General features: G+C 43.3%; 1 protein-coding gene across 20 annotated transcripts in view; it reads left to right on the plus strand.

Moving 5' to 3' along the window:
- Positions 1-12,486, plus strand: part of LPP (LIM domain containing preferred translocation partner in lipoma) — a 369,106-nt gene that overhangs the window by 119,651 nt on the left and 236,969 nt on the right. The window contains exons 1-2 of one of the 20 annotated variants that reach the window (XM_026070824.1): positions 5,678-5,714; positions 9,436-9,569. The exons of 18 other annotated variants lie outside the window; for them this stretch is intronic. The gene's annotated coding sequence lies outside the window, so the exon portion shown is untranslated. Of the gene's footprint in view, positions 1-5,677; positions 5,715-9,435; positions 9,570-12,486 lie in introns of those variants that run through there. One more of the 20 variants, XM_026070814.1, reaches the window with a different exon arrangement.

Consider the following 12,486-nt stretch of genomic DNA (forward strand, 5'->3'; position numbering starts at 1 on the left):
CACTGCTCAGTAAAATTTGCAGCGTTACCATTGTGTAACTCTTCTAAGTGCAATATTTCTGATCTGGAATTGGCCCAGCCTGGCTATGGGAATAGGAGGAGCCTAAAAAGGCAAAAGTTGTGCATCAGCAGTCCAGAAAAGAGGAGCGTAAGCAATGCAAGACGGCAAACGAGAGAGTCTTGTTGATGGTGGTGTTTGACTGGGCCTTGTTAGCTTGGCCCTACAGCAGGGCTTATGTGTGAAAGCAGCTTCAGCGAGCGAGTTGAGATAGTTGTCGAAGAGTCACAAGAATTTGTTTTCAGAGGTGTAATCACATATTTAACTGCTCTTTCGAATAGCACATTAGTCAGCGCCATGGGGGAAGGGAAGGAGCTGGCCATGTCGGAAGTTGAGTATGGAAAGGGGCCAGACTCCTTTTCCATGGGGTCTCACCCGCGGAAAGAGATTTAGGAAGGCGACACTCTTGCCGAAGCATCTGTCACAGCAGTTGCATCCTCAGGTCCTGCCTCTGGCTGAGGAGAGAGAAGTGACAGAGGGGCGGCCGCAGGGCGAGGGGCACGGAGGTGGTCGGAGTCGGTGGCCAAGGGGATGGAGGCGCGCGAGGCCGTTCCCGCGGGGCGAGCCGCTGAGCGAGGTCTCCTGCTGTGTCTTCCCGGCGGAAGCACCAGGGCCGGACGGTCGACAGCCAGAAAGCCTGCTAAAGCCGTAAGGCGGAGCGAGCCCCAAAAGCTTCTCAACACTGAGAAGTGGTGGCGGTGGCAGAGGTGGGTGAGGTGCCGTCAGAGCTGGGAGGTGCCATCAGATGTCACTTTTAAAAATACACCTTTGTCAACTTCATTAAGCTAGTTCTGTTGCTTGCTGCATTTCCTCGTTCTGCAGAGGAAAATTGATTATTATTCAATTTTCATTTTAGACGAACCACATTGTTAGCACGATGATTTTTCTTTCATTATCATTATTGCAATGGATGGAAAAGGAACTCTAACAGATGTATGATTAGCAGGGCATGAAATTAAAAATCTTTGTGTACAAGGAAAATGTTGTTTACTACCAAATTCCTCATTTGAAAATTAAGCGATATTAAGATGGGCCAAGAGATTCTGTAACAGGCACCGAGTTCTGTTCCCTTCCCTCTCTCCCCATGGGCATTGCCAGAAAAGTAACGTTTTAAATGTTACCTTTATTAAAAAATAATAATAATGCAAATGAAAGGTCAGTTCCTCCCTTTGGAGGCAGATTATCGAAAGAGCTTGTTCTCTTGCTTTGTCACAGAGGGTGTCTATTCAGGAAAATATTTGGACTGATTCTTAAGCCACATTGATTAGGGCAAACTGAACATTTTCTATCAAAACTCTTTTGGATGGAAAATAAGGTTTTGATTGAATAATTCTGAGTGTGGGTGTGTGCATGTGTGAAAGGTATTTGCTGTCAAAATGTTGAAAAACATATATTTAGTATCACTGGTGCAGTTTAGTATTCTGTACCCGGTTCTTTCTTCCTCTTTGTGGGCCAGGTCTTTTAGCCAAACTACGTCTCCTGTTAGTCCGTTCAGCCTGGGACTCTTGAATGCAGCAGGAGGGCTTGGCAGAGTGCAATGSCCCAGTGCCGCCTGGGACACCTGGCTGGTCTGTATGGGGCACTTCAAAATTGCAGAACAGCCCGTCTGACCTGCAAATGCCTGAAACGCTGGGATGGCAGTTTCACGTGGTAATGGTTGTAGACTTTCGTAGAAAGTCATCAGCATTTAGCTTTTCTGTAAAAAGTGTTTTCTTCCCATAGAAAATATCTGTCCCTTTTTTCTCTCTTTTTTTTTTTCATGGTAATGAAATTTTTAGTTTGAGAATGTGATTGTTCTTCATATGAGTTCTACCTGTAATTCATTATTCTCAATGAGAAGTGATCTTTCATGATTTTTTTTCTTCTTTTTTTTTCCAAATCTGGTAATGAATTTTGAAAGAGCTAGATTCTAGGTTGAGGAATGTATCTGTGTTATGCTGTTGAGGTAAGCCTGGTCCTACCTAGGACTGAACGTAGTCATTTCCCAGGTACTTAGAGTTTCACACCTGTCTTGTTCCATTCTTTTTGTTTCCTAAAGACTCTGTGGCCAAGTTCAAGGATGATGTAAGCTGAAGCCTTTAGGACTACTCACGTGTAAAATTTCACCTGGGTAAGTGTTTGCAAGACCCAGACCTGAGGCAGCAGCATGATGAATTCTGTGTGCTGAGCCTGCATGTCATTGAACAGAAAATAGGAAGAAGGCTGAAAGATTGTTCGTGTGCTCAGGGAACAATTGAGACAGAAAATTGCTTCCAGGATTTCTTCACTTTTCCGCAGAGGGTAATCAGCCTGTGTATTTCTCTGCCACAGGAAATACTACCTGAATCCGTTACCCAAAGACAGAAAGTAAAGTTTAGATAGCATCCTGAATACCAAAGGTACTGCAGAGTAGGGACTGCCCCTTACTCTATTTTTTGGTGTAGTGGCTGCTGTATATGCAATAGGGTTGCAAACAGTAAAACAGATAATTGCATATGGTCTTGGATACTCATTCAGTATGATCCTAGTGCATAGCTGAACTGATTGCTGGACTTGAGTGCTGTAAATGAGGAGACAGGTTTATATGCTGAGATTGTAAGTGGAGTTTTGCTTAGCGTTGTGCTCAGGTTGTAAGCCTGAGGCTGAAGGGAAGGTTAGAACAACTGGAGGAAGATGATGGGTGTTGGGTAATTTCAGTCCTCTTCTTGGTTCAGTTTCTATCTTTGCTCCATAAACTTATGCAAATCACTTAATATTTTTGCACCTTTATTTGTTCACCTGGAAAATGGGGCAGCACTTAGGCTACTTGCAGGAGCCTGTGTTAATGAAGTTTTAACTGAGGCCTTTCAGCTGCAAGTCTCATTGCAGCTTTTAGGAGCTGTTATTTTTATTTCTTACTTGAATGAGAATAGGTGCATCCAGATCACAACGTGTACATTATACCTGCTGGACACCAAAATTTGATTTCTAATTTTCTCTTAATGGATCATACTGGGCCAAAGGGTCTTGAGCAGCTAGAAGGGAAAAGAACAAAAGAGAATGAAGTTGGTGTTTGATTATCAACTCTGCTCATGATTATTCCTGTCCGTTCATCTAGCTAGTGTTTGCTTTTGTACAGTATTTGTCTGTGTCTGTGCCTCTGTGCGCATGGGGAAAAGGAGGACAAATATTACTGGGATGGATTAGCATTAAAAAATAGTTAACTGATCAAAGCCATAAAGCTTGTCCAAGTGAATTCTTCAGAGAAATAGCTTTGAATTTCCCAAGCAGCCGCAGGCCATAAAAATGAAGTACTATCATTCAGAGATGCAAAAAATCCCCTTCTGTTGGAGGATTGGACCTATTTGTTCCATTTTAGGAGGGTGTTCTAAATGTTTTCTTAATTTTCTTCAGAACAGCTTACTGCTATCCGTCATGTGCCTCCGCCAGCTGAGATAGCTTGGTTCTTTCCCCTTCTCCTGCCGTATTTCTTTCTCCATTAGTTTTAACCCCCACGTGGAAATCTGTATATCCGTACTTTGTGGTGAGATGGTCCTTACAGAGTACTTTCCATCTTTTGAGCTCAAAACACAATAAAGTAGGGGCTAGATGTTATCCCAGTGTATGAGCAGAGGTGATAGGGAGGATACAGAGGGACAGTGGAATTTAGAAGGACTTCACACTTGCTTGGCATGGCACAAAAGGATGGGAATAGAGCCTGTTCCCCAACATCCCATCCTCTGCTTCAGCTGCAGCATCGTTCCTCTCCCTGGCAGGAGTGCCCATCCCTTCCGGGCTTGCGGAACAGGTGGCGGGAAGTGGGAGGGAACGTCATTTTGCTTAGATGGACCAAAGAAAGAATTTTTTTTTTCCCACTTCTCAGAGAAAGTTTCTGAAGACTCGTAAAGGAAGTTGAGCATCCAGCCTCTGAGAATTGGACACATAAATTTGCTTTATGCTTGTGAAAGTCTTTCTTCTACAGTTTTGTTCCCTGCCCCAGGATGTATAAAAGAGTGAAATGTTGTTTGGTCCATACACAGAATATTTGGACGGCAGAAGTTAGGAAGTAGCAAGGTTTTATATAGTTGATATYGGTACTAGCATAGTCATTAACAGGAATGAAAATTGCACCACAGTGGCTCAGAACTTGCAAAAAAGGGCATGCGCTCTTGACAGACATGAGGTGCTTTGTAGAGGAAGTGCCAGTTGCTTTACAGAGACAACCTTCCCAACCTATCCTTTCCAGTTGTAGAGTCGTCTTTTACTGAAAATGTTTTACTGCCTAATACCTGCTAAGTTTTTAATTCAGCTTCCCTGGGTGCTTTTCAAGCAGAGAATCCCACTCCTGCTTCCCCTCTTAAACCTGGACACTCCTTCTCTAGATAACCCAAATTTAGTATAACCATATTTAAAGTAAATGTGTGTGTGTGTCTGTGTGTGTATTTTTTTTTCCTGGTGAGTTTATGTAAGGCCTAAGTAGATTCTCCTAGAAACTGAGGTCATCTTCAGAGCAGGTGGGCAATGGGCAGAGGGCAAAGCTGTGGTTAAGGGACTGGACTGCAGCTTTTGAAAAGGGATTAGATCCTTGCACAGGTGTGGACATGACACTTATGTGTGTCATATACACATATCCTGTGCCTGGTTTCTGTGGTAGAAGCAGGAGTAATTTACACGCATAAGGTCATTTGCTAGAATGAAGTCACTAGTGTTCAGCTATTAAAGCAATATAAAGGTGCGTACCTACACAGGACAGTGCAAAGGGATTGTGAAACCCTTCCTTCTCCCCACAAATCGTACTTCAGCCTCTCATATAGGCCATGGCCTGCCCACAGATGGAATCAGCCCTCAGCCATTAATGATATGGACAGAAATTGAATCTGAAGCCAAGTCCTTTCTGCACAGGGGAAGTATTGTGAAACACAGCAAGGGTGTGAATTTAAAGTGCAATAGCTGTTCTGAGCGTACTTCTCATGTGGGCAGTCTTATTCTGCTCTGAGAGGGCCTTTGTGCAGTTCTACTTAATCCATTGCCAAAGGCACTCTTAGTGCAGAAAGAAGAATGCCCACACAGGGAGCGAATAGCTTTTCCAGGCTATTTCACCATGCTGAGGAGTCCCAGGAGATGCACATGGTTTCATGTCCCCGTTAATGTCACAGGAGCTTACTCGTCAGCTCTCTCTTCTGCCAGAGCTTTAGCTTGCTTTGTGCATGGGCGGTTGGTGGAGTTGAATCTCCTGGACCCTTCTAGGCTGAATGAGCATCGCTCGTTTGCCTGAAGTTATGACGCTGCGCTCAGTGACCCCCGAGATCTTGGGTATCTCTTGAATAGCTGCTGTTGCAGTTTGGTGTTCTCCATCAGCACCGACGCCTTGTGTGGTGCAACCTAACTGCTGAAGAGAGCTGTTGTGAGATCACGTCTCTGTTCGTATGTTCTTCTTTTTCATATGAAATCCTCAAGCAAACCTGTGCACTGGGCTTGATCATTATCTGAATATTGCTGAACAGAAGAAAAAAAAGAAAAAGCCCATCTGTTCTACAAAGAGGCAGTGTAAAGAGCAGGCTCTGTGACTAAATAAATTCACATCTGTTTAACAGAACCATCAAATGGCGAGCAGAGGGGCCTAATGTGAATCACATGTTGAAACCACAAGTATGAGTGAGATGAGCTGCAAAAGAGAGAGCCTGGAAGTGTTGATCCATGTGAGCAACTGTTGGTTTCTCTCTTTATTCTCTTTCTTTCTCCTAGTTTCCTGAGTAAGTGATGTAGAATAAAAATGATGGGGATGTGCACATGTGTATGTATGTGCATACATGTGTATTCTTTGCATGATTAGATAACCTTCCTGTATCATCTCGAGCCATTAGCTCATAGCAGCAATTGGAAATCAGGAGAGCAATGAATTGTAGTGGGGAATGCAGAGGAGGGAGGGCCCAGCCTGTTCTCCTTGAGCTGAGAGAGCAGGTGAAACTAGTCTCTGGTGGTTTTGCATCAGGAAAAATGGCCCCGAGTTTGCTTGCTTTAAAAGGGGACTTTCCTTAGAAGTGATTCCTCGGGTGGAAGTCTCCGGTATTGTCATCTCAAGGAACCTGATGGGAGCAACCTAGAAACATCAAAGGGTAGGTTATGCCTTGATATGCAAAAGTTAGTTTCAAAATAGGTAGCTAAGTATTAGTCCTAACAGACTGTATCTTTCCATGGATCRATTTAGTTTGTTGCTTAGATTTTCCCCTTAGTGTTTTAAGTCCTGCAGAAACAAAGGGCAGCTCAAGTTTCCATATTGGTTGCATTTGCAGTTCATTTATTTTTTCTGTGCCAAGAACATATCAATACCATTTTAAAATATAATATTTTTATGACTCGAGGCAGCAGTTTCTAACTTAAAAACAACAAAGCTTTGGGGACATACACACAACTCAGGTGCCTCAGTTACATTAGCTGACTGGTCTCTGTAGCCCCTTAGAGAGTCCACTGAGAGGGGGCAAGAGCCTCCTCTCCCACAATATCTCATGAAAAGAAAAATGTAATAATTTGGGTCCCAAAGATTTCTGCTTGTTGCTGTCTTGCCTTTTGTCCTGCCTATTTTGCAGTATAATGGGCCAGACTTGCAAGAATGAAGAATGATTGTAGATATATTGTTAATCCTGATTTGCAGAGATTTGCATCTCCTGCTTTCTCTAACTGACAAAGGACTTTGCTCATGTAGATCACCTGGAACCTGAGCTCTGCAAGAGCTTGCTGGAGGTAATGAAGCACATAAGGGTCTAGTGGGGTTGAAGGTCCCCCTGGAATGATTAAGATGTTGGCAACTGTGTTAGTTTGAAAGAGAAATACGTGCCTTACATAGTGAAGGCATGCTGAAATGCCTTGCAGACACTTACTAGTGTGTGGGAACTGCACACTAGTAGTACTGCATTGCCTTAGACCTGTGAGATACGGGTAGCAACTCTATTGGAGGGCATTTGATTAAGTGAGCTCTGTGTGCACGTACCAGCGGCATGGCTTGGCTGCCTTAGCATAACTCAAAACCAGAACACAAGTAGTTGTTAAAGTGCAGCAGTGTATCAGTAGCTATTCAGATAGTTAAAGAGTGTGGTTCTTCCTTACCTCCCCAAATTCCCTGTGCTCACAGTTAATTTCTTTTTTTTTTCCCACTGCTCCATTTTTCTCACAGTCAGTTCTGGGACAGTGCCGTGAAAATAGATGAGCACTGTAATACTTTCTGGAGGGTGTCAGATTTGGCCCATTTCACATCTAGGGAACCAATGTGTCCAGATTAGTCTGGAAACTCTTCTATCACAACAAAACTTCATACCGATTTCTGGGAAGGGGAACAAAGGGTTGTTTGGTTGACTGAGAACAGACGACACAAATATGATAGTGGTGGAGTAACTGGAGTTACCCTTTCAGTATGAGGTGATTGTTTGGCAAAATTGCTAGGCCAGTGTGGTTGCCTGGCTGTGTTAACTTCGGTGCTGGTACTATGGTTTGCACCAGCTGAGGAATTGTCCCTCAGAGCTTTGAGTAYTGGAAGTTCTTGAGTGAACTGACACTGAGCTAATAGGGAACAGCGATAATTTCCTAGGTTGGTGCTTAGTAGTTTGAGTTTCAAAGAAGAAATGAAAATTGAGTCCAAAGCACTAGTCACAAGTTTCTTTTCAGAAAAACTTTCAAAAGACTGATGTCCTACAGTTACTAAAAGATAACTTCATCTTGGTGCGCTTTGACACGAGGCATGCTTGCCACTGGTCTTAATATTTCTCTTCACTCATTTCCCCCTGCTTCTATAACATTCCTCTTTGAACAGCTGTCTTCTCAATGGGCTGAACTCTTTTTTACTGCAAATAGTACAGGGATACCCAACATCATCTTATGACTCCCCCTCCTATCCATGCGTCCATGGGCATTCAGGGGCTCTTCTGATTTAGGCATCATTTCAAAGTATAACTTTTGTTTCTCAGTGTGCTGTCCTTCCTTGACAAAAAGGACCTGGAGTTGACAGCGGACGCCAAGTTGAATATGGGTCAGCTGTGTGCTCTCATTGCAAATGAAGCAGACTGCATACAGGGTTACTTCAGGACAAGTCTGGCCAGTAGAGTGAGGGGAGTTATTGTTCCCCTTTACTCCATGTTGGTGAGTCTGCCAATCCTGGGTCCCCCAGCTGAAGTGGGATGTTGAGAAACTGGAGAGGATCCAGAGGAGGGCTACCAAGGCAGTCAAGGGCCTGGAGCACATGGCCTACAAGAAGAGGTTGAGAGGCCTGGGCTTGTTTAGTCAGGTGAAGAGGAGCCAAAGGAGTGATCCAATAGCAGCCTGAAGCTACTGAAAGGGGAGTTATGAAGATGACAGAGCCAAACATTTATTTATTCAGATGGCAAAATAAAGTGCAGTGGACGTAAGTAGTGGCTTGGGAGATTCAGACTGGACATCTGGAAAAACTGTTTCACTGGGAGAATAGTGCAACACTTAAACAGGTCACCAGAGTCCAGGGGGCTTCTCCATTTTGGAGGTTTTCAAGATTTGGCTAGACAAAGCCATGGCCAGCCTTAGCTCGTGTTGGTGATAGTCCAGTCTTCTGCACACAGCAGGACTTAGTGACCTCCAGAAATCCTTTTTCTTTATTGACGATACAGAAGGCTTTTAGGCCCTTAAATAAGGAGGCACTGTAATCTTTATTTTTGCTTTGTGTTGCAAAAGAGACAAGGGTCTATCAGGGGTATATCAGCTCATGCCCTGATGATGTCAAATCACCTGTTGTGAAAATCAGAGAAATGCAAAGTCTCTTTCTGACAGTTTACACAAGGTGTCTGTGTACTTCCTTTTCTCCAGTTTTCACAATGCACTGAAATATCTTGCTTCCATTAGCAACCTCTCTGCAGCATCAGTGCCCAGCCATCTGGCAGCAATCACTCTTCTGTATGTTAGAGTATAGGATTTTCCATAGGAAAAAGGCAATTTCCCCTGATTATTTGCAAGGTGCCATGGGCTGAGCTGCCAAAAAATGAGGCACAGGTTGGTGCTGGGTTCAGGAAAGGGGAGAAAGCATCCAGGTATTTTTTATAATTGAGACTGTGACTTCCAGGGTGATTTGGGGTATGAGAGGAAAAGTTAAGTGGGTCAGATGGTAAAGAAAGAATCAGGGGTTAAGGATTTTGGTCCTGGACACAATTCCTGCCCATGGATTGATTTAATTGTTTGCTTTTTAGGCATTGGAGTTTCAAAGGCTGGCTCATTCTGCCAGCTGCCTGAGGTGTTGCAAGAAGATTACACTGGAGATGCCCTATGCTTGCATCCTTCTTGAGTGGGGCCTGTGCTGTCCTTCCACACATGCCTTGCCCTGGGATGCAGCTCCCCCTTCATTCACAGAAATCATCCCCACAGCTCCGGGTTCAGATTGCCGATTGCAGATCTGTTTTCTTCCAGGGACAGTGGCAGCTGACTCTGTTCCAGTGACCAGCTTGCTCTTCCTGCAACCACAACTATTTTAGAACAGAAGTAGAGCCCAGAGAACCCATCACAAACTAATAGACCATCAACACACGTGCTAACCTTGCTGGGTATGACCTCAAGCTCTGCATTGTTTCAGTGTTCACTTTGTTCAGTGTTCGATTTCCCCCTCTCTACTGATCTCAGATCCCTGCTGTTTCTCCCCAGGCTGAGACATATACACATAGCACTCTGTAAAGCTAATACAATTATCTGTGTGTCAATATGCTTTCATGGTCCCATTTTGTCCCACTAGGGTCTTGTTGCTTAACTCACTGCTGAGCTGAATGTTAGTTCTGCACGGTTCCTTCTTGTTTACAGGCAACATCAGCATCCAAACAGCTTTGGCTCACTGTAAAAGCTTTAACCTTGCCATCTCTGTGTTGCCTTCATTTCTCTTCTCTTATGTGGGACTGTCTTGGTAGGCCTGATTCTAATACAATTCCACTGGTTGAGAAATCCAGTCCCTTAACCATTTTATTTGATGGGTGACCCATAAGAACTCTGTGTTGCTTGTCAGTGTCTTGCTAAAGCTGGAAGCCAAGTACTGAACTATCCCATAGGCAAGACAGTGATTTTGGACACAGAAGGAGTAAGGGTAGCTTTCTGTGGTAGAGGGATCTTGAAAAAAAATTGCACTCGGGAAAACCGTATTTGTGTAAAGGAACTCGTGGTCAGAGATACCCAAAAGAACCACTCTTCATCATTTTGCCTGTTCTTTTCCTGTCCCTATTAATACATTTCCTCTCTCATTATTGTATATAAAATTCTCTAGCTTCCTTCTCAAACTTTTCTTTGTGGTGCAGTGACACTCCCTACAAACCTGTAGGTCAGATTGTCAGGAACAGAAGTTTAAAGAATTGGAAGAAATTGGTCTGTCTCAGAGCTACCTCTGGGCTCAACTGCTAAGGTTCAACCACAAACTTTGCTGCCCTTAAGTTTGTATTTTGGTTGGGCCACCAGGCCTGTCCACTCCATTGCAATTGCCCTGGAGCTTGTTGTGATGACAAGTAGTTAAGGCCTTGGATTAACATTTTGTCCAATGTGGTTATATTTGGAGTTTCTGAGAATTGTCTCATACCAAAGAAGTCAGGAATCGGCCTGCTCTCTGGTGAAATTATAATGCGGTCATTAGAGTTGTGTTAGATTAGATAGAGCTATCTATCTCCAGGGAGTCAGTGCTATCTCTTTGTTTCAATGCAGATGGGCCAGTCAAGTTCAATTTATTGGGTTTTTAAAGCCTAGTTTGTCATCCAACACCAGGATGTGACATGGCTGTAAAAGGAAGATGTCGTTCATCAGCTTTTATGTGTGTGTTTTGCAGCAGCAGCAGTCAAAGTCAAATAGCCTGCATCTACTCCCAAAACTGCTAATGCAATTATAGTGTGAAAGAAAAGGAGTTTTATGTTTAGCTTGCCCTTCTCCCTTTCCCGCTATTGAGGTTGATACAAGAGAAATGAGCTAAGAAAAAAACGTAAAGAATTGTAAGCTTTTGGTTGATATCAGAATTGTCCCAGCAATAGGATTTTGGTGCAAGATTGAATGTTACATTGAGTCATTATCTGATGGACTATGTAGCATGGTGACTTTAATCTGTGATAAGCAGTATCATAGTAGAGATCATTCTGACAGGTCTTTGCCAGCTCTACTCTGGATCTGCTGTCTACCTGTTGTATCTGATCAATACTTTAAAAGTTCTACTGACTTAGCTACATGTAGCAAAAGTCACGTCCCAAAGTGATGTAGTTCTGTTGGCCAAAACCTAAGCTTGGATGCAGCCGTACCAGAAAAAGTTTATTTTCCAAGTACTGTATTGGTTATTTAGTTAGAAGAATGAGCATATGCTGTACTTGTTTAAGAACCATTGTGACTAGAGGCTAGAAAATATTATGTTGTGTTGTCAGTAGGTGATGTGGCTGGCATGGCTTAAGTGGAGTACAGCTGTATTACTTCAAAACTTCTTGAGTGCAGATGAAGCCTCAACCTCAAAGTCTGGATTCTTAAGGTCATAGAACAATTGAGGTTGGAAGGGACCTCTGGAAGTTATCTGGGCCAGCCCCTTGCTCAAAGAAGGGTGAAATTTGAATTTAAATGAGTTCTTCTGAAGGACCCACTGAAACCAATCAAAGCTGTTAAAGCTAGAGTGAGACAATACTAGATTATATGCTTGGAGGAATAATTCAGCACAGGCAGTGCATGGTTGATATGCTTTAACTAGGTTTCTTTTTCCTTTAATTCTTGTGATAACATTAGTGACATCTCAGAGCAGGAAATTGGTGAATGCTTTCAGCCCTGTTTAAGTGAAGGAGGGACTTTGATTCTTTGAGGGAATTGAGTTGAAGATACAAAGCCGAGCCTTATCCAAGTGGTTGGAAGGAATGCTGGGAAGCTTGTTCCAACTGACGTTTGCTGTTCAAGACTAAAGCAAAGCAACAAGAAAAGTCCAGGAACAGTGCTGAACTGGTGCAGGCAAAGAAACCTGATCTCAAGGAGAGATCTACCACAAGGGCTGGAGTTCATGTGCATATGATCAAAAAAATCAATCACTGAAAAGTGACAGCATATTCTATTCTTCTTTTTCATGTCTCGGAGCTTAGTGGCTCCGTAGACTCCTATTAGCTCTCTGCCACTRCAGTGATCAGATTCCCACATGTGGTGATCTCAGCACTCAAAGTTGTTCCTGTGACTTTGCCATTCTCGTGGTTGCTGATGTGATGTGTAAGGATCACAAAGGGCCCGCGTCAGTTTGCTATTGGCAAGGTCTGAAGGAGGAACTTCTTTTGACGGTTAGTAATACAGGACTTAAACTGAGCACTGTTGTGTAGATCAACAGTGATTAAGGGAGTTCAAAAGGGATCACAATTTTCCCCAAATCACATAATTTCCCAAATTATGTAAAATTGGTGAAGATAAGTAGTACCATCTGGGAAAGACATCCCAGAGGACTTGGGCTGAGTTTGTACCTATGATACTTCCTATGTTTGGTTA

This window comes from Apteryx rowi, unplaced genomic scaffold (genome assembly GCF_003343035.1).
Source record: "Apteryx rowi isolate R43461 unplaced genomic scaffold, aptRow1 scaffold_32, whole genome shotgun sequence".
Taxonomy (NCBI): Eukaryota; Metazoa; Chordata; class Aves; order Apterygiformes; family Apterygidae; genus Apteryx; species Apteryx rowi.